Consider the following 23103-nt stretch of genomic DNA (forward strand, 5'->3'; position numbering starts at 1 on the left):
ATATGAAAGAGGGACATCTTTTAGCCCTGAAATGAGGAATCCTAGCCCCTACATAAGAGTTGTTGTAGTGTTTGCTGAATGTTCTACTTTTTTCAGTGCAGTAGGCTGTGACGTGAACCACATCATCACAACACTGCTATGGTGAATAGAGCTCTACTGAACTGTCACTTTGCACATCTCAATAAAGTTTTGTGAGAATAAAAATGTAAACAACGCAATGTGCTAGGATTGGTAGAGCTTTCAGCATGGCTCACTGCTGTGAACAGGCCCTTACTGTTACTTTAGCTGGCAATAACAATACTTCAGCAATGCATAAACTGTATGATAAGCATCCAGGAAAATACGCCTTGCAGAAGTGGGTTTTTATTTGTTGGGGCCACATACACACTGTATTGCCCAAAGAATTGGGCTGCCTGCCTTTACACGCAGATGGACTTTATTGGCATCCCAGTCTTAGTCCGTAGGGTTCAATATTGAGTTGGCCTGCCCTTTGCAGCTATAACAGCTTCAACTCTTCTGGGAAGGCCATCCACAAGGTTTAGGAGGGTGTCTATGGGAAGGTTTGACCAGGGGCGGACTGACCATTTGGAAACTCAGGCACTGCCCGAGGGCCCGGGGTCAGTAGGGGGCCCCATGAGATGCCCCTGATATCTTTTTCATAGGCTTTTTTTAGTTTGGGCAAGGACACAGGGGCCCCATGATTCCCTATTGCCCGGGGGCCCCATGAGTTGTCAGTCCGCCCCTGGGTTTGGCCATTCTTCTAGAAGCACATTTGTGAGGTCAGGCACTGATGTCACAAGAGAAGGCCTGGCTCGCAGTCTCCGCTCTAATTCACCCCAAAGGTGTTCTATAAAGTTGAGGTCAGGACTCGCTCCTCCATATCTTTATGGACCTTGCTTTGTGCACTGGTGCACAGTCATGTTGGAACAGGAAGGGGCCATCCCCAAACTGAGCCCGCAAAGTTGGGAGCATGAAATTGTCCAAATGTCTTGCTATGCTGACGCCTTAAGAGTTCCCTTAGCTGGAAATAAGGGGCCAAGCCCAACCCCTGAAAAACAACCCCACACCATAATCCCCCCTCCACCTAAGGTTGCCACCTCATCCCTTTAAAACCAAACACATATTAATTAAACAGGTCCTGGGGCTTATTAAGGTGGTAATTAAATTCACTTAGTGCTTTATCTGCAAAAAATTGGCCTAAGAACCTGCATAATTAATGATGTGGCAACCTTACCTCCACCAAACTTTACACTTGGCACAATGAAGACAGGCAAGTACCGTTCTCCTGGCAACCACCAAACCCAGACATGTCCATTGGATTGCCAGACAGAGAAGTGTGATTGGTTACTCCAGAGAACACGTCTCCACTGCTCTAGAGTCCAGTGGCAGCGTGCTTTATACCACGGCATCCAACGCTTTGCATTGCACTTGGTGATGTAAGGCTTGGATGCAGCTGCTTGGCCATGGAAACCCATTCCATGAAGCTCTCTATGCACTGTTGTTGTGCTAATCTTAAGGCCACATGGAGTTTGGAGGTCTTTAGCTATTGACTCTGCAGACAGTTGGCGACTTCTGTGCACTGTGTGCTTCAGCATACGCTGACCCGCTCTGTCATGTTACATAGTCTACCACTTGGTGGCTGAGTTGCTGTTGTTCCCAGTTGCTTCCACTTTGTTATAATCCCACTAACAGTTGAGTGTGGAATATTTAGTAGCCAGGAAATGTCACGGATGGACTTATTGCACAGGTGGCAACCTATCACGGGACCACGCTTGGAGTCACTGAGCTCCTGAGAGTGACCCATTCTTTCACAAATGTTTGTAGAAGCAGTCTGCATGCCTGGGAGGTTGATTTTATATACCTGTGGCCATGGAGGTGATTGGAACACCTGAATCACGTGATTTGGAGGGCGGGGCCAAATACTTTTGGCAATATAGTGTATGTGTACGTGTGTTTGAGCTGAGAGTGCGCTGCACAGAGACTGAGCTCTCACTGAGTACCCTGGGTCTCATACTAACGATCGGGAACTGGGAGGCATGATTCCTGATCACTGTAATAGCCTCTGATTGACAGTGACCAGTCATTGTGTTGTTTTTCTCCTCTTGAATAGAGTAAAAGATATGTTGTATATTTTTCTCCTTGCTAGAGGAAGTGTGAGTAAAGAAAAATAATAATAATAATAAAAAATAAAGAAAAAATAGCTAGAGCAGGGTTTGATCTAGGTCAGTGTCAGGGTTAGACTTATGCAGGCCATTGACGGGTTGAAAATCGGCCAATTTTCGCATCATTAGTGGGTTAATTGGTCGACCGTTTTTCGGGTTTCGGCACATTTTTTTTATCAGTAAAGTTGGAAAAAAATCAGCTGATTTTGCCGATCGCCCGATTTTTCCCGGCAATGATGGGCAAATCGGCCAATCGTTTTACCGATAAAAAATCTGCACATGAGCCTTGATCTGCAAGAAGAAGAAAAAGTAGAAGAAGAAAAAGAAGAATTCCAGTCCGCTATTATATTTGACATGAAAAAGTATTGCGGTTGCAACAATGTATCTATTTGTATCCGAATAAAAACATCTGTATCCGAAATGGATACAAATGGATACATTGTTGCAACCGCAATACTTTTTCATGTCAAATATAATAGTGGAGCTCTCTGTAAGGGACAGAAGTAATTAAATGCCGACCGTAGATGGGACGAAAATTGGTCGATTTTCTTTACCATTGGTGGTAACGTCGGCCTATTGAACGACTGATTTTTCGGGGTTTTTTTGGTTTTTTTAAACGGCCGGTTTTTGACCCGTCTTTGGCCTGCATTAGGGTGAAGGTTAGACTCAAAGTTCATGGTCCCAGCCAAAGGTCAAGGTCAAAGTTTGGGCTCAGAGTCCGTGTATTTTAGATAGGATTAAAAATATTTTTTAAAATTAATATCAGTGTCCGTTATCCTCGGGTTCAAACTCTAAATCGCATTCCTCTTTAATTCACAAGTGATTCATTTTAAATGGGCTCAAATCGCACCACATCTGCACCAAAGTCATGCAGGCAGTAATTTTGGGAACACACTGCAACCGGATCACATGGTTGTTTTATACCATGCGATCCGCCCACATGTAAGAAAAATATATTTGAAATATATTTTTAAAATATTCTTCCCAAATATATTGCCATATATTTGAAATGCTACAATTTGGCAATATTCAATATATTTCAAAATATATTTCAATAAATATATATAATACTGCACGTTGAAATGTGTTTTTATTACAAAATATATGAAAAATATTTTTTAAAATAAATTTCAAATATATTGTATGTCTTTAAAAATACAAATCTACATTTTTGGACCGCATTTACAAATATATGTAAAAATATATGTTAAAATTATTTTTTTACATGTTAAAAAAAATCTGAAGAATATATTTAAAAAAATATATGTAAAGCACTGTGTAAATTTACATATAAAAGTACCTGTAATAAATAAAATAAAATAAATAGAACTAAAACAAACTATCAACAAAACTGTTTGGCCATCTGTCTCTTCCGGGGGCTTTGAAACAGCTTGGGCGTCTTTCACACTGACAGTTACAAACCCGTGATTTTAGGTCAGCACAGTAGCTTAGTGAGTAGCACTTCCACCTGGCAGTACTAGGGTCATTGGTTCAAATCCCAACCACTGCACCACCTGCCTGGAGTTTGCATGTTCTCCCTATGCCTGCATGGGTTTCCTCCGGGTACTCTGGTTTCCTCCCACACTCCAAAGACATGCTGGTAGGTTAATTGAATCATCTCTAAATTGGCCCTAGTATGTGTATGTATGAATGTAAGTTAGGGACCTTAGATTGTACACCCCTTGAGAGTTAGGGACTGATGTGAATGTAGAATATATATATATATATATATATATATATATATATATAAAGCGCTGAGTAAATTGATGGACCTATATAAGCACCTGTAATAAATAATAGGTTGTTTCTAAATGCATAGAATGACTTTTAGGCTCTGTTCACATCAAATCTGATTTTGAAATTGTGCGACTTAGGGTGAGGTGCCGATTTCCTTGCGATTTGCAAGACATCCGACACAAATGTCTATGCAAATCGCAGCAAAAGTAGTGCATGTACTACTTTTGAAATCGGTGTGGCTCCAACCAAGTCAGAACCACAGCGATGTGACCACTCTGATAGCGGACAATAGGGTGTGACTTGGCATGCGATTTGCAAGTCGCGGGGCATACAAATCGCATGCCAGGTCGCATTCCGGTGTGACCTAGCCCTTAACGGTTTAATCCAGACATTGCATTTAGTTTCACTGTGTTTGGTGCAGCGGAAAATTATATGCTCTAAACGCATGTCAAGTCAAGTATGTCTGAACGCAGGAAAACCTGATCTGGGTAGAAGTTTGTGTATACTTTACAGATAATTCCTGAACGTCGGAGGCTAGTGTAGGTGTAGCCTCAACTCCCAGCTGCTGACGTCGTCTGTCACCCCCCCATTATCACACTGCACCCCCAAATCCTACGCCACTGATCAGATACAGTACCTTGATTCAATCAGAGGTGTCCAGGGCTGCTAGAAGAGTTTAACTAATGCGGCTACCATCGCCTCTTCCTTGTACTGAAAGAGGAAGCCAGAGCAGGGGAGGAGGGTGGCAGGAGGAGGAGTACAGACAGACGCTGGGAAATCCCTACTCCTCTATGAACACAACATGCTGCACAGCTCACCGACTTTCACTTCCCTACTGCTGTTCCCCTTTATTATCGGTCTGCTGAAATGACCAGCGGGTGGAGAATCTTCTTTTAACTATTGGCCACAGTAGAATATATAACCTCAAATTAAAGTCGTTCTGAGGCCTCTTTCACACGGGCGTTCCATATGTGCGTTTTTCATCTGTCCGTTTACGGATGAAAAACAGACACCCACGTATTTCTATGGACTAGCCGATGCAAACGGATGATCATCTGTCTACACCCATTAATTATTATTATACAGGATTTATAAAGCACCAACAGTTTGCTCAGTGCTTTACAATATAACGGGAGACAATACAGCAACAATACAGTTCAATACAAGAGGGTTAGGAGGGCCTGATCCTGGGAGCTTACAATCTAAGAGATGTTCGTATCCGTTAACCACTTGCCCTCCGGAGGATTTACACCCCTTCCTGACCAGGCCATTTTCTGTGTTACGGCGCTGCGTTACTTTAACAAGACAATTGGTCGGTCATGCAAGGTCGCACCCAAATTAAATTTATATCCTTTTTTTCCCACGAATAAAGCTTTCTTTTGGTGGTATTTAATCACCTGTGCATTTTTTATTTTTTGCGCTATAAAAAGAAAAGTCCGACAATTTTGAGAAAAAAAACAAATTTTGGACTTTTTGCTATAAAACATATCCAGTAAAAAAATTTAAAAAATCAAATTTCGTCATAAATTTAGACCAAAATGTATTCTGCTCCAGGTCTTTCCTAAAAAAAAATCTCAATACGTGTAAATTAATTGGTTTATGTGAAAGTTATATTGTTTACAAATGGTGGTATATATACTGGGCTTTTGTTTTTATTTTTACTAGTAATGGTGGCGATCAGTGACTTATAGTGGGACTGCGGCGGGTATTCTGACACTGGGGGGGAACTGACTTGGTGTCACTGACATCCCCAGTGACACCAATACAGTGATCAGTGCTAATAAAAAGCACTGACACTGTACTAATGACACTGGGCAGGAAGGGTTTAACATGAAGGGTGATCAGAGGGTTAACTGTGTGCTGTTTTACTGTGTTCTGTGTGTGTGCTTTCAACTGTAAGCACACTGCTTTGTATGGCTCTGTATGCATAGCCATGCAAAGCAGTGTACAGGAGCTGACAGGCTGTATTGTTTACATACAGTTCTCTCCCTCCATCGTTAATGCTCCTCAATCACCGGGTGCCAGTGAGTAATCACTAGCTGGTACCCGGTGGTCAACAGCCAAGGCTGTGAATAACGGTGCAGGTAGGGCACGCATGCGGCTCACACACACCCTACCCAGGAATGCAAAATCACGTATATATACGTCATTTTGCGCACCCCTGCCGCCCTGTAGCAGTATATCTGCTACAGGGCGGAGGTAAAGTGGTTAAAATAGTTATATATACCTGCTCTGGGTAATGGTTTTGCACAGAGCAGCCCCGACCTTCCTTTTCTGGGGTCCCCCACCAGCATTCCTGGCTCCTCCCCCACCTCGCCAAGCATCCTTTCTCAGCAAGCCGCTTGCTCAGGGGGGTAACCATGCATGCTCATTCTTGAGCCCCACAGCCTGCGTCCAGGATTTGATTGAGAGCAGCAGCCAATGGCTTCCACTGCTATCAGTCTTCCCTGTGAGGAGGGAGAGAGCCCCTGCTCTGGTGCACAACGCTGGATCGAGGTCGGGCTTGACGGCCAATAAGACGGCTGTTTTAGCGCAGCGGTAAAATGCAGATCAACGAAAAGACATCTGAAAAACAATAATTACCAATGTGTCCTATTCACACGATAACGCTGCGTGGTGCTAAAATGCAACATGTATGCATTTAAGTGCAAAGCAACGAATATAAGCGGATGTCAGCACAATACACAGGACATCCAGTGAAAATGTGCGCTGAACTGCATGTCAACTGACATCAAAATGTATGTCAATGGACGTCATCCCGCGACTAACATGGATGGAAATGTACATCCATTTTCCATACATTTTAGCGCAACTCAGCCCGGGATCACACTGATGTAGAACATTGCATGTGATTCGCACAGGAACCACACCGCATTCCTATACAAATCACAGGTGAATTCTGTGCGGTGCGATTTGAGCCATACATTTTGTATGGCTCAGATCGCACCGCATCTTCATCAAAATAGTGCGGGACCCTTTTTTTTGTCCGCACTAGAATCGGATTGTGTGGGTATTCGCACCGCATTTTGCAGACGGATTTCGGGGTGTTGTTAACTTAACATACACACCCGCAGCGGTTCGTATGAATGGAGTGCGATTCTGATGCGGTACGGAATCGCACAGAAAACGCTGCAATTTCTGCATCACATCAGTGTGAACGCAGGCTGCTGAGTGTGAATTGGCCCTGATAAAAGGGGGGGGGGGGGAAGGCTGGTGGGGATTAGGTTTTTTACCTTAATGCAGAGAATGCATTGACTTAAGAAAAAATAACTTAAAGTGGTTTTAAACCTCAGACATGAAATATGAACAAAGCATATCCCTTTATATTGTGTTCTCAATTAAGAACACCAAGTGTAATTTCTGTCTTCTGCCACCTTCCTCTGCTATCAGTATGAGTCACTTCTGACAAGTTTTCCTGACACCAAGAGAAAAATGGTGACAGGGAAGGGACCTCCAGCAGATTGACAGCCTCAGCTCTGTTCCTGTGAGTGGTATGGAGGAACAATTAGCTCTCCTCACTGAGCTCTGCAGTGTATAATTTCATCTCCCCGCCCCCTGTTATCTGAACTTTCAGAAAAGCTTTATAAATTCTGCACTTTGAATGGTTGTAGAGAAGAGAAGACTACAGATAGATACAATTTATGTAGGAGGATTTGTTTTATCTCTGTGTTTCACCTGAGGGCAGCCACTTCACTGGGTACTCTCACAATCGCGGCGTCAGACCCCAGACCTTCTCACCCAAACTCATGACCGAAGGACTAGCCGATCTAAAACCGCGATGTGACGTGCGTAACAATGCCACACCCAGCTGCACCCTGCACAACAATTTTCCAGCTAATGGACCACAGTCAATGTACCAGCAGCCTGAATCGATTGTTACTGGGTCAGGTTAATTACGCAATTAACCCTTCACACTGCCACCACAACCTTTTTGTACAGAGAAAGAGGAAACTCGGCATTATCAGCTATAACACTATATTGATTGAGATAATTGTCTGTATAAAACGGTCCGCAAGCTGGTTATACAGAGGTTTAAACAAACACAGTAGCATTCTCTTTGGAGGCAGGAATTCAGAAATTGCAATAAAGCGCTATAGAAACAGTACAACACTTTCAGAAGGAAAGATTTATTACTAATAGGTCAAATAGGTGCAAAATATTTACAGAAAAAGATGTACCTAAGATATATATATACAAATACAAAGAACCATAGCACAGCAAAGAGATATCAGAGAGAGGTGAAAGGGTTAAAGTACTTGCCAAAGTCCTGTGTTAGCAGATCCAAGTTTCAGAGCAGAAGGGTGCTTTTATCTCCCTATGTTACCATGGTCAATGGGAGAATTCTTCAACTCCCCACTCTTAGGCCTGACAGCCTGTTTTGTAGTCCCCAGCAGGGGGTGGCTCTGAAGTCAAGGACCAATCTCCGCTTAGGGTGTGGAGATATGGGTGGATGCTTCAACTAGAGCAAAAATCTCCCATAACTCATATTTTGGCCTATAACTTTCCATCTGCACCAGTGACATCCTACCCGCGGGTAGATTATTATGCAGACAAGTCTGATGATTAGATATGAATTATGAAAGTGTACACTAAACGGTTCACGAGATCTATTTTTCTGCTTCCCTGTGTGTCCGAGACAAGGCGAGTGACCCATCAAACTGTTTGCCTGCTCATCGTCCATCTGACGATATGTCCGGTTTTTATGTAAGTCTCTCATATTCCAAGATATGAGACATAGGGGAAACATGGATTTTGAGACGTGTTATCCGAGACTGTCACCTATGCTGAGTAGGTTTTATTAGGTTGGAATCTCTCTCAATTAGTAGTGAGAAATCTTGCCTTATCTCTTTCGAGGTGTGAAATAGCACATGTTCTCTGACAGCTAGGCCCCGGCTCCCTGGGGGGCCTTTATAGCTCCTATGACCCTCCTGTGACATTTTTTAACACACACATACACTGTCACTCTCAGAGTAAGGAGGAAGGGGGGAAGGAGAGTGAGGGGAGAAAATGGAGATTCTTAACAAAATGGCGGACTGCATCAGTCTCTGTTGCGCATGTTTGCGACACCTCCACCTCAGGTGGTTGCATGGGAGGGAACTACAATTTCCCTCCTGACGCAACCGACCTCTGCCCAGAGGTTCACCTGGGGTCCACCTGGTACCGCTGCACTGCGGGAGGACCAAGTTCCGTCTGAAAAGGAATCTTTTCTCCCCGGCAACACTGCTGTGCCGACCGAGTGAGTGGTCACAGGTGGGCACCAGTCGGCTGTGGCTATCCGAATACCGTTGCGACTGCCGGGGTGCCCACCTGTTCACAAAACACTTTGGCGCAGGGGTGTCACCTGCTAGCATATTAATATGTAGCTTCTTGTCGAGGTAGAGAAGGAGATTTCCCTCTCCCATCTTCTTCCTCAGGCCTAGGACTACATCTGACCCAAAGGTAGTGGCGCCTGTGTGCACTGGAACCAGACAGGCGAATTTGGGAACTCGCCTCCCAGATGTGTCCACAGGTACCTTCATCCAAGATGAACAGTCCTCGTTACCTGCTAGGTCAGTCACAGGTCCAGCTGAGCCATGATAGTTGCACCCAGGAGTCTTACCGTAGCCAGCTGCCCCCACGACTGACGTAGCCTGCTTTTTGGCCTGGGGAGCAGACCAGGCCACCACTGCCTCGGTCTCCCCATGCCCAGACCTCTGGGGGTCTCTTCCTACCGGTGGTTCCCAAAACTGAACCACTGACATGCCCCTCTGACAGTTACCATTTTCGACTGTCAGACTAGGCGCGGGCAGTTTGTTCCTGACTAGTGACAGGGGCCCAAGTTGCTCTACCCAGACACGGCCGAACACCGCAAGGCCCCTAAAGTGGGCAACTGCACCCAGTTCCACACCGCATTGCAGGTCATTCCTGACCCCTGGAGAGGTGGGTGGTGCATTCTCAACCCCAACTAGCTTTCCCGTAAATTCAGGCAAGCCACATGGGGTGGTGAAGGCTGACTCGTCCTGAACCTCCTGGGTTGGAGATGGTGGCCCATACCCTCTGCTCAGGTCCATGATGGTTAGACAGCGGGCCCCTTCCGGATGCTCCATTACCTCATGGCTCCTGGGCATGGGGTAGGCCACAACCAAAGGGCTGGCGCTCAGTTTTCCAAGGTCCTCAAAAAGCCTGGTCATCTGATCCTGTTTGAGGACCGAGACTACCGGGGATGCCCAGACTCAGGCTGACCCTGGATTCGTGACTGCGCCATTCCCTCTGTCTCTTTGGCCCATTCAGCCTGCACCTTCTGGGAGATCAGGTTGGCGGAAGACAGGGGGGGGGGCATGCATTCTGCCGTCCACCTCCTGAACCACATGGTGAGCTCTCCCCGGGTTTCCCAGAATCCAGACACCATCTATCATAGGCATTACCAGCAGCTTCAGGACCTGAGTGGAAAGGAGAGGGGATTGGGGCTGAGGGCCACAGCTCCCTCTCTGAGATCCAAGGATCAACAACAATGAGGCCCCTCGCACTCCCCCTCCAGGTGTGCTGTCATTGCCTAGGACACATGTTTGTCTGCCTATGCTCAGATGACATGCTTTCAGGCTTCGAGCCCCCTGTGGATAGGCCTTTCATCCTGTCAGGCCTGTGTTTACTCTTCTCAGCAGGGAAGTTCACACCTAGCCAGAGGCTGAAATCCCCATCTGAATGCTGCCCTATGCGTGGAACTACAAGTCCCAGCCAGCTGCCCAGTACCATGCAAGGCTAACGGCTGGGCACTTATCGAGGCACAATCTTTTGGGCCCGGGCACAGAACAGGCCTATCCAGACCATCCCTTTGCTCAGGCCCCAGAGATTGTACCTCTGCCCTCTCCACACCACTGTGGGTGACTCCCAACAATGAAAATGCATCATTTGTTTCATCATGACCATCATAAACATCATTAGCGTTAACAACATTATCATCAACATTATTGACATTATCATCAACATTACTGACATTACCATCAACATTACTGATATTATCACCCTCATCGTCATCATTATCATTATCAACAGTCACGTTGATAATATTAATGACACATGAGTTCAATACCTCCCCAGGCAAGGGGATTTCTTCTGGTTCTCCAGTTAATGGAGAATCCTGTAGCCCCACTCCATTCCCAGCCCCCACCCTCTGTCCATCCACAGGTTGCCCAGACATTACCCCAATATCTGCACACAATACCTTGGCATGTCCAGAGAGTTCCAGGGGGCCCTTCCGGGTATTCTCGGCAGGGGCATAATAAGAAACAAGAGTGCCTAGATCAGCACCCAACAAAACAGGTGTGGGAATTTCGCCCGAGACCCCCACCTCCCTCATCCCCCTTCCCGCACCCCAATCAATTAATACCTTTGCACAGGGTATGCGTGAAAGGGTCCCCCCAACTCCTGTGAGGGTAAGGAACTTTCCTGGTATGAGGTTCCTTTGCTCAATCACCTCTGGCCAGATCAAGGTGACTTCTGCCCCGGTGACCCAGAAACCACTTACAGACCAGTTGCCCACAGTGACTGGCTGCAAGTTGGTGGGTGTTACCCGCATCTTCCTGCAGATGAACAGCATGGAAGAAGAGTTGCTGGCCGGCTGGCCAGTTGATGTCATCTGCTTCTGCTCAGGACACTGTGTCCTGAGATGTTCGGCATTCCCACAGGTGAAACATCTGCAGTTGTCAGTCTGGAAAGGCTTGGCCAGAGGCTGCAGGTCTGGGCGGAGGGGAAGCTTGACTCACCGACGTAGGAGAGGTTGCTAGGGGCGATTTTCCCCCCCTTCCAGCCGTTCGGAGGAGCCTTGCGATGGTTAGACACTCGTGTGTGGATGAAGGTATCGGCCAAATCGGCTGCAGCGTTAGTAGATGCTGGCTCTCTCTCCAAGACAAACTGTCTGACGTCTGCCAGGCAAATGTGCAAAAGTTGATCTCGTATCATGAGATCTTCTAAAGACTCGTAGGGGTCAGCTTTCAGTCCCTTAGTCCACTGTTGGAATGTGGTGCGTAAGCAACTCGCCACATCCGTGTAAGAGTCCCCAGGTCCCTTCTGCATGGACCTGAACCGCTTGCGGTACACTTCCGGGGTCATCTGGTACTTCCAGATGATGGCATCTTTTAAAATTTCGTAATCATCGTCCTGCCCCTCTGGCAATTCAACAAACGCGTCCAGGGCCTTGCCTCGTAGCCCTGGTGTCAGGTACTGAGCCCATTGTGTTTGGGGCACATGGTACTGACGGCACATTTTTTCAAATGACAGTAAGTACATGTCAATGTCACTATCTTTTTCCATCACTGGAAACTTGGCGGCTGTGCCCACGGCCAGAGTAGAGTCCCTGTGCTCTAGGGTTCTGCACCTGTCACTGGGGCTGGAGCCTTGCCATCTCCAGCTCGTGCCAACGATCAGCTTCCCTCTGCACCGCCTCTCTCTTAGACATTTTTTAACACACAAATACACTGTCACTGTGACTCTCAGAGTGAGGAGGGAGGGGGGAAGAAGAGTGAGGGGAGAAAATGGAGATTCTTAACAAAATGGCGGACTGTGTCAGTCTCTGTTGCGCACGTTTGCGACAGGTACATGTAAGGGTTTACAATTATTTTAACATTTAGAACCACTATAAAGCAACCTTTGTTATCCCAGGGATATGCTTAAAATTATTTCGAAGTCTCTGGGAAACTCTGCTTAATTCAGTTTATTGCGGGTTAGTTAAAAATGCACTTACATGATGGTCAGTTGGAAGAATGCCTTCTTACAATGGTGGTCAGTTGGAAAAATCCCACCTCTTATATTAGTGGTCAGTTATTATTATTATTATACAGTATTTAGAAAGCGCCCATAGTTCGCTCAGCGCTGTACATTACAAAGGGGAACAGAACATTTGACAGAACAATAACAATATAATGCAAAACATGAGGGGATCGAGGGCCCTGCTCTTTCGAGCTTACAATCTAGGAGGGAGGGATGGTGGCACAGGAGGAGATAGCTGTGGGGGATGGGATAGGGTGGTAGGAAGAGTGGAGGAGGTTGGTAAGTTAGCAGGGGGTGGGGTAGGCTTCCCTGAAGAGGTGGGTTTTCAGGGTGCGCCTAAAGGAGAGGAGAGTAGGTGATAATCTGATGGGTTGGGGCAGGGAGTTCCAGAGGATGGGTGACACCCTGGAGAAGTCCTGGAGGCGGGAATGGGAGGAGGAGACCAGGGAACTAGAGAGAAGGAGGTCTTGTGAGGAGCGGAGTGTGCGTGCTGGGTCGTACTTGGATATTAGGTCAGTGATGTAGTTCGGGGCAGTATGGTGGACAGCTTTGTAAGTCAGTGTTAGGATTTTGAATTTGATCCGTTGTGCAATCGGAAGCCAGTGGAGGGATTGGCAGAGGGGGGGTGGCGGAAATGGAGCGGTTGGAAAGGTGAATGAGTCTGGCAGCCGTATTCAGGATCGACTGAAGCGGGGATAGCCAGCCGCGAGGCAGGCCAGTAAGGAGGGAGTTGTAGTAATCGAGTCGTGATATGATGAGGGAGTGGATGAGCTGTTTATTGGTTTCTGGGGTTAGGAACGTGCGTATTTTGGCGATGTTGCAGAGGTGGAGTCTGCACGAGCTTGTTAAAGATTGGACTTGGGGCTGGAAGGTGTCAGGGCAGGGCTGTGGAACGGACAGGTAGGCCTAGTGGCAGGGTAACGCACTGGCTGACGACAACCACCACCAACAGACCGAAGTCCCTCAGGGCGCGGAGTCTAAGTCCCAGGCTGCCCTTCACCAGGGCCCCTGATGGTGGGGATGGACTTGACGCAGCCAGGAACCAGGTCGCGGCCCCCGAGACACCCCGGCTGCGGTAATGGCCGCCGCCAATGGCGTGTAGCTGGTGAGAATGACAATAGCGTAGTCAGGCAAGCTGGGTCAACAACAACGGGACAAAACAGTACAGAACAGTAGACAGAGAATCACAGGTCACGGGCCGGGTTCAGCAACGGAAGGTCAGATCGAAGGAAAACACAGAGAATGGTCTAGTCACAAGCCGAGTCAAATACCAGAAGAGTCACGAGCATATACACAGAGCTGTAGCAAGACAAAGACACAAGACACAAGTGCAAAGAGCATGTGCGGATCACAGGCTTATATGTACTCAGCCACACCCCTCTGGGGGATGGACCTCAGAGACCTGAAGGCATAAAAGCTTCCCACCATGCTCAGCATAAATCCAAGATGGATGCCAGCAATGGGGAGCGGGGGACCAGTCTTTAAAGCGGAACTTCCCCTTTTGGGTGGAGCTCCGCTTTAAGGTTTGTTCTGTGCTCCCACGGGTTCCCTGTATATGTGTATCTGGGTCCCTGCAACTTCCTCTGTAAGCGGTCCTCAGTTGCATGCTTTCCCCCTTCACATACACTGCGAAATTAATAGTCCTGCATTCCACATGATGACCCCAAGGGATGGACTGGGGCTACAAGGAGAGCAGGAGCCTGCTGGAGTGGGGAGTCAAAAAAAAAGTCTATTAAAACTTTGCGCTTAACTTTTTTTTTTAACTTGCCTAGGGGAGTAACAAATATTCTTTTTTTTTTTTTTTTTTTTTCCTTTTCCTAATGTGATGTCATCACAGAGGCTGCTCACTGTTGCCGGACAGCGATATTAAAGAACGCCCCCTATGTCCATTCCTTCAGATGCAGGGCGCTCCATTGAAAGAGTTAGACTGTGCTGATTGGTGCTGAAAAGAATTATTAGTGGTGATCTCTCCTTCTCAGTGTGAGTATAGCTACGCAGCTATACAGAGTGACAACACTTCAGTGAATTCACTGTTGTCCAAATAGTGTTGTCACTCTGTGGAGGAAGGTCGTGGACTGGCTTGACATTTTTCATGAGTACCAGCAAAAGGGTGCCTGTTTTTGAATGGACTAAATACTAAAGTGTTTGTTGTAGCAATGGTGGCGTGCACCGAAGTGTGCATTGGTACCATCCAGTGGCTTACTTTATAAAAGGTCAGTGATGCACTGCTATTTGCACCAGAAGTTTTGCCAGATGATTTTTGTAGTTCGGTTAGGATTGTTGTCAAATTATCCTGTGTTGTGAATGGCTTACTCTAAGGACACTGGCATAGCAGCAATTTTATTTTAAAATCATGCCTGTCATACATGAGAGGAAAGCAAAATCTGGGTGCGTTATTGGAGCAACCTGTTTTTTTGTTGCAGTGGGTGCACTGAAGGGAGAGATGTTGCACTGGCTTGAAGAGATTGCTGTGAGGCAAGACTATGGCATGTCACATAATATTCAGTGGATGATTGTGATGTGTGTCTGCTAGGTAGACCTGGAAGTGAGATGTGCCTGAGTTGCATAAAATGAGTTTTTACATTGCAGGAAGTGCTGCAGAGTGTTCTGGGAGATATTCTCCTGGATTCTGCTATAAATGCATATATGGCAAGTGTCTCTGGTTTTCAAATTACACACTTGTTACGCTATCCCTGGAAATGTTTCTAGTGTTTTTGGAACAGAAGATTTCACGGATACCATGTCATCTTAAGTCCTCGTGCACACTGGACGTTTTTGCAGCTGCTGTTTTTGGCTTTTGACATTTTTTTTTCTACAGCCAGTAACCCCCCCAGCATGTTATCCTGTGTGTCCATGCACCCATAGACTGTAATCAACATTTTTTTGTCAGGGGAGTTTTTTGTCTGGACCCCCCCCCCCCCCCCCCCAGAACTAGTGGGATTCTAGAGGAGTTTTTTTGCTCTAAAAACACTCTAACACTGGAAAACATGGTAAATTGCAGCAAACCAGCTTTTTTGGACTTTCTTTTTTTACCCCCCCCAAAAAAAATGGGGGGGGGAGGGGAACACTAAAAAACTCAGCTAAATGATAAAAACCACATGGAGCCTAAATCTGAACTCTAAGCACAGTTGAAATACACAGGTCAGTGCTGCTGCTGCTTCTCCTTTCATTGCCCAGTCATAGGCTGGGGGGGGTTTCTAGAGGACTTGGATCCAGAGGAAGTAGGGTTGGATGATGCTGGCCATCAGACTGAAGACATCCTGTGGGAGAAGTCTCTAAATTGAAGGTGAATATTGCAGTGAAGACTGTTTTTTGTTTTATTTTCAATTGTTTATTACAGGTATTTATATAGAGTCAACAATTTACATTGCATGTTTATATACTGTATTCACATCAGTTCTGCTCTCAAGGTGCTTGCAATCTAAGGTCCTTATCTCACATGCATACATACACATGCAAGGTCCATTTAGACAGGAGCCATTTAACCTACCAGTATTTTGTGGCATGTAGAAGGAAATGTAGGCACAAGGAAGACATGCAAACACTGCATTGACATAGAACTGAGCACCCCAGCGCTGCAGTGGCCTAGTCATTTTTATCATATTTTTAGCTGGAGTTTCTACTTTATTTAACCACTTGCCTACAGGGCACTTATACCCCCTTCTTGCCCAGGCCAATTTCCAGCTTTCTGCGCTGTTGCACTTTGAATGACAATTGCGCGGTCATGCAACACTGCCCATATGAAATTTTTATCATTTTTTTGTAACAGATAGAGCTTTATTTTGGTGGTATTTAATCACCTCTGGGTTTTTTATTTTTTCTTAAACCAAAAACCACTTTTGAAAAAAAAAACGTTTTTTCTTAGTTTTTGTTCTAAAATTTTGTAAATAGGTGATTTTTTTTCTCCTTCACTGATGTGCGCTAATGAGGCTACAGTGATGGGCACTGATAGGTGGCACTGATGGGCATTGATGAGGAGGCACTGGAAGGTGGCACTGATGGGCATTGACAGGCATCACTGATGGGCACTGAAAGGCAGCACTCATATATGGCACTGATAGGCGGCACTGACTGGCACTGTTAGGCAGCACTGATGCACACTGATAGGTAGCACTGATTGGCGGCACTGTTAGGTGGCACTGACTGGCATTGATAGGTGGCACTGGCTGGCACTGATGGTTGACACTGAAAGGCAGCTCAGATGGGCACTGATATGTGGCATTGATGTGGCACTGTCAGGTGGCATGGATGAGCACTGAGAGCTGGCACTGATGGACACTGACAGGTGGCGCTGCTGGGGCTACACTGATCATCAGTGCTCTGATGATCAGTGTAGATGTCCCCTCCGAGGAATGCCGATTATCGGCTCTCCTCTCCAGCTCTCAGCGTGACAGCTCGTGGGGAGAGAAGTGCTGATAACTGGCATTTCCCTGTTTACATGTGATCAGCTGTGATTGGACACAGCTGATCACATGACCGAGCCGACATCTTCGGCTCTTTCCGTGGATCGGTGATCCGCTGTGTCCGAGGGACACAGCGCACCGCTGATTGCCGCGCTACGCGCTTTGGGAGCCGCGCATGCGCAGTTAGAATGGGACGATGTCATATGATGTCCTCCCAGAACGAGAGAACCACCTTGTCTGTCATATTACTATATGGCGGGTGGGATGTGGTTAAGGATTTTATCTGATATGATTTATTTCATTATTGTAGAATGACATTGCCCTCTGATATAGAATCTTGGAACTAGATTCACCTTGGTGACTCCAGCATTGGAAAAGTACTATTTAAAAGAGAAGTATGGGGTATTAAAAAAAACAAACATTATATTCGCCTTGGTCAGGGGTAGGCGATCTGCGGCTCTCTAGCTGTTGTGGAACTATATTTCCCATGAGGCATTGCAACATTACAAAACTGACAGTTACAGCTATGACTTGCAGAGGCATGATGGAACTTGTAGTCCTGCAGCGGCTGGAGAGCCGCAGGTTGCCTTACCCTGGCCTAGGTGAATCCAGCATTGATCCCTCACTGGCTCTGCATAAAGACCATGATCGCTCAGTTCTCTCCTTCTGCTCTGAGCAGAGAGCCAGGACTGTCGGTCACTGGCTCTCTGCTTTTCTCCCCCAGCGCTCACTGGAGTGCTCGGCTGTGAAGGGTGATGGAGGGCCTGCCTCAGGTTCTCAGTGGATGCCTAAGCTAGGTGCCGGTCCAGAGTTCTAGGTGGAGCCTGACCATATGACCACACAGCTCGCTCCCAGCACAGAGACCTGGGTCCTGTCCTAACGATCGGGACCCGGAACTCCCAATTCTGGGTAATCTGAATAACCTGTGATTGGCTATCACAGTTATCAGTCACTGTGAAGCCCGTCCCCAATTTTTCTCTCTCTCTAAATGGAGGAAGAGAGATGCATTATATCTCTCTCTCTCTCTCTCTCTCTGTTCTTTCAGAGAGAAATAAAAAGTGTGTGTAAAATAATTAAAAAATAAAAAAAACCTAAATCAAGGGTTAGTGTTTGGCTCAGAGTCATGATTTATTTATTTTTTAATTAGTGTCCGTGTCAGTTAGTGGTAGGATAAAAAAAAGCAAGGTAGGCACTATTGTTTCAGGGCCATACTACGGTACAAAAAACAGCTAACACGCATGTGGTATCACTGCAATTGTCAGGAGCAAAATGGCAGTAAATTACCGATTTTTTTTTTTTTTTTTTTTTTTTTTTTTTTTTTTTTGGTAAAATATATAAAAGATGAGGTTGCAGCAAGTAAATACACTGCTCAAAAAAATTAAAAGAACACTTTTTAATCAGAATATAGCATCAAGTCAATTAAGCTCCTTGGATATTGATCTGGCCAGTTAAGTAGCAGAGGGGGTTGTTAATCAGTTTCAGCTGCTTTGGTGTTAATAAAATTAACAACAGGTGCACTAGATGGGCAACAATGAGATGACCCCCAAAACAGAAATGGTTTTACAGGTGGAGGTCACTGACCATTTTTTCCCTACTCTGTTCTGACTGTTTTTCACTAGTTTTGCATTTGGCTGGGGTCAGTGTCATTTGTGGTAGCATGAGGAGATACCTGGAGCCTACAGAGGTTGCACAGACAGTCCAACTTCTCCAGGATGGCACATCAATGCGTGCCAATGCCAGAAGGTTTGCTGTGTCTATCAGCACAGTCTCAAAAGCATGGAGAAGATTTCAGGAGACTGGCAGGTTCTCTAGGAGAGCTGGATAGGGCCGTAGAAGGTCCTTAACTCATCAGCAGGACCGTTATCTGCTCCTTTGTGCAAGGAGGAACAGGATGAGCACTGCCAGAGCCCTACAAAACCTGACCTCCAGCAGGCCAGTGGTGTGAATGTCTCTGATCAAACAATCAAACACTTCATGAGGGTGGCCTGAGGGCCCGACATCCTCTAGTGGGCTCTGTGCTCACTGCCTGGCACCATAGAGCTCCATTGGCATTTGCCATTTAACACCAGAATTGGCAGGTCCGCCACTGGCACCCTGTGCTTTACACAGATGAGTGCAGGTTCACCCTGAGCACATGTGACAGACGTGAAAGAGTCTGGAGAAGCCATGGAGAACGTTATGCTGTCTGTAACATCGTTTAGCATGACCGTTTTGGTGGTGGGTCAGTGATGGTCTGGGGAGACATATCCATGGAGGGACGCACAGACCTATACAGACTTGACAATGGCACCCTGACTGCCATTAGGTATCAGGATGAAATTCTTGGACCCATTGTCAGACCCTACGCTTGTGCAATGAGTCCTGGGTTCCTCCTGATGCACGACAATGCTCGGCCTCATGTGGCAAGAGTATGCAAACAGTTCCTGAAGGATAAAGGAATTGCTACCATTGAATGGCCCCATGCTCTCCTGACCCAAATCCAATAGAACACCTCTGGGATATCATGTTTTGGTCCACCCGACACCGCCAGGTTGCAGCTCAGACTGTCCAGGAGCTCAGTGATGTCTTGGTCCAGATCTGGGAGGAAGTACCCCAGGACACTATCGTCTCATTAGGAGCATGCCCCGACGTTGTCAGACATGCATACATGCACGTGGGGGCCATACAAACTACTGAGTACCATTTTGAGTAGCTGCAGTGAAATTTCAGCAAAATTAACTAGCCCAGCATTTCTCAATCAGGGTGCCGCAGCACAGAGTCCCCAGGGGTGCCGCAGGAAAATTGCCCAAAATTTCCCAATCCATGCCAAATAGATTGTTCTCGACACCAGTACTGTATTTTCTTTTCAGCGGTGCTGGTCCGCTGAGTAAATGACGTATACAGATGTCACCAGCACTCAGGAAGCTCTGCAGGCAACCCTCCCATGTCCTGCCAACTGATGATGTCATCACGTCCCACGTGGCTTTCTGGGAGTGCGTGTGGCTAGCGGTCTGCTCTCTCTGCAGTGGTGGACAGAGCTCTTCTGTTGGCAGCTGAAGCGGTACATGCTGGCATGTGAGAGGGCAGAAAAAGACACGGAGAAGGCTTTTCATTGGTGTGCTGCATATGAGCTGTGGAAGGTACAGACTATTCGTGATAATCTCCTCCTCCCATGCCCGCCTCCAGGACTTCTCCAGGGTGTCACCCATCCTCTGGAACTCCCTGCCCCAACCCATCAGATTATCACCTACTCTCCTCTCCTTTAGGCGCACCCTGAAAACCCATCTCTTCAGGGAAGCCTACCCCACCTCCTGCTAACTTGCCGACCTCCTCCACTCTTCCTACCACTCCATCCCCCACAGCTATCTCCTCCTGTACCACTATCCCCTCCCTCCTAGATTGTAAGCTCGAAAGAGCAGGGCCCTCGATCCCCTCATGTTTTGCATTGTATTGGTATTGTTCTGTCACATGTTCTGTCCCCCTTTGTAATGTACAGCGCTGAGCGAACTATTGGCGCTTTATAAATACTGTATAATAATAATAAAAATAATAATGGAGTAACATAACCTCTGGGAAAAGGTAGGACCTTGACAGAAGGATAGGTTGGAGTCCAGAATGACACCAAGTACTCTGGCCTGCGGGGCGGGTTTGATGGTGGCATTGTTGGATGTGATGGAGAAGTCAATGGAGGGGGGTGTCCGGGCTGGGGGGAAGACAAGAAACTCAGTTTTGGAGAGGTTCAGTTTAAGGAAGTGGAGCGACATCCAGTCTGATATGTCGCCCAGCAGGTGTGTGATTCGGGCGGAGACTGAGGTGGTGAGTTATAAGAATGCCTTCTTACAATGGTGTCAGTTGGAGAAATCCCCCTCTTACATTGGTGGTCAGTTAGAAGAATGCCCCTCTTACATTGGTGGTCAGTTAGAAGAATGCCCCTCTTACATTGATGGTCAGTTAGAAGAATGCCCCTCTTACATTGGTGGACAGTTCGAAAAATGCCCCCTTACATTGGTGGTCAGTTAGAAGAATGCCCCTCTTACATTGATGGTCAGTTTGAAAAATATTCCACTATTACAGTGGTGGTTAGTTGGAAGACTGCCCCTCTTACATTGATGGTCAATGGGAAGAATTCCTTCCTTACAGTGGTGGTCAGTTGGAAAAATGCTGCACTTAGCATGGTGGTCAGATGTAAAAATGTCCCGCATACACTGGTGGTTAGTTGGAAAAATGCTACCCTTAAAACTGCGGTTAGTTGGAAAAATGCCCCTCTTAAAGTTGAGGTCAGCTGGAAAAATGCCCGCCGTTACAGTTGTGGTCAGCTGGAAAAATGTCCCCCCTTACAGTGGTGGTCAGTTGGAAGAATGCGCTCATTACAGTATTGGTCAGTTGGAAGAATGCAACTATTACAGTGATGGCCAGCTGGAATAACGCCTCTCTTACCCTGCTGGTCAGTTGGAAAAATGACCCCTTACAGTGGTGGTCAGTTGGAAAATGCTCCCAGTGTTGGTCAACTGGAAGAATGCACCCATTACAGTAATGGTAAGTTGAAAGAATGTGACTATTACAGTGATGGTCACCCAGAATAATGCCTCTCTCACCCTGCTGGTCAGTTGGAAAAGTGACCCCTTACAGTGGTGATCAGGTCAACAAAATGCCTCTTATACAACTGTGGTCAGTTTAAAGAATGCCCCTCTTTTATTGGAGCTCAGTTGGAAGACTGCCCCCCTTATAGTGTTGGTTAGTTGAAAGATTGCTCCTCTTACTTTGGTGGTCATTTAGTACAATGCCCCCATTACAGCGGTGGCCGGTTGGAAGAATGCCCCTCATATATTTGTGGTCAGGTGGAAGAATTCCCCTCATATATTTGTGGTCAGGTGGAAGAATGCCCCTCATATATTTGTGGTCAGGTGGAAGAATGCCCCTCATATGTTTGTGGTCAGGTGGAAGAATGCCCCCTGTACAGTGGTCACCCTCACTGTGTCCATGGTAAAGCTTAAAGTGGAACTTTAATCATAAAAGTCCTGAAAGATCACAAGGCTGGCTCCTTTTGTAGGTATAGCTTTGTAAAACAATAAAAATAAGTGTCTATGCAGTTTAAAACACAGTAATACACTGCCTCACCCTACTTTGCACATGCTCAGTCGCTCTCTTTTTTAGGCACTGTGCCTAAAATCAGAGCCACAAGAGGCAGATCAGCTGAAAGCTATAGGATTTACTGGTCCCGAAGGGGCAAAGGGGGAAAAAAAGCAAAAAAAATTACACACTTGGCACAGACTGTGCCAAAGGAATACAGATTATGGAGGGAGAAAAGAAAAGCAGGAGAGGTGACAGGACAAACTCTGCTGCCAGGGAGGCACAAAAGAGTTAAACTTACAATGATAGCGTCTTATCATATCTCCATTATATTCTCTCCTTTCTCTCTCATCTATAGACTGTGAAATCCACCACTGTAAAGCTTCTGTCAGCCCTCTTCTCTTTCTGAGCCAAGACATATCTCAATCAAGGCTGTAAATGTACACATTTCAATTGAAGTAAGGGATGTAGGCTTTGAGACCAAGGAAACGGGGAGAGTTTTCAATAGGGAAATGACTGCTCTGGGCTTCAACAAAATGGCAGCCTCCAGCAAGGAGAAACAGGAGCAATGCTGGAGACAATTTAAAGCACACACTCATTTTGGTAGCATCATTATTGTTGTGTAATGTATGTTCCTTGCTAAAGAAAACAATTTTTTCATCCAAAAATACACTACATTACCTCACTTCCGAATTTTTATTCTGTCGATTTTGATATGGAGACTACGCCTCCAATCACGTGGCTTCATCAGGGGGTTGTGATAGGACAACCCCCTGATGAAGCCACATGATTGGAGGCGTAACGCGTAGGGGAGGGGCTACATCATCACTCGGAGAGGAGCTGCACAACACGATAGACGGCAGGTGTATGACTCAGAGGCCAGCAGAGGATTTCCAATGGGATATTGCGTTATTTAAACCTGTCTAATGTGAGTTTAATACTTGGATGGTGGGAATAAAAAGTTTTAAAAGGTAAAGCACTATGTCCTCTATTTCTTCCTGCATGCG

The 23103-nt window shown here is 46.3% G+C and overlaps 1 protein-coding gene across 4 annotated transcripts in view; it reads right to left on the minus strand.

The window, feature by feature from the left end:
- UNC93B1 (unc-93B1 regulator of TLR signaling) overlaps positions 1-23103 on the minus strand; it is a 103357-nt gene that overhangs the window by 62956 nt on the left and 17298 nt on the right. Inside the window, exon 1 of one of the 4 annotated variants that reach the window (XM_089683703.1) lies at positions 11266-12061. The exons of 2 other annotated variants lie outside the window; for them this stretch is intronic. The gene's annotated coding sequence lies outside the window, so the exon portion shown is untranslated. Of the gene's footprint in view, positions 1-4536; positions 4660-11265; positions 12062-23103 lie in introns of those variants that run through there. One more of the 4 variants, XM_089683699.1, reaches the window with a different exon arrangement.

This window comes from Staurois parvus, unplaced genomic scaffold, assembly GCF_062004578.1.
Source record: "Staurois parvus isolate SC_StPar_1 unplaced genomic scaffold, SC_StPar_1.0 ptg000320l, whole genome shotgun sequence".
NCBI classification, from domain to species: domain Eukaryota; kingdom Metazoa; phylum Chordata; class Amphibia; order Anura; family Ranidae; genus Staurois; species Staurois parvus.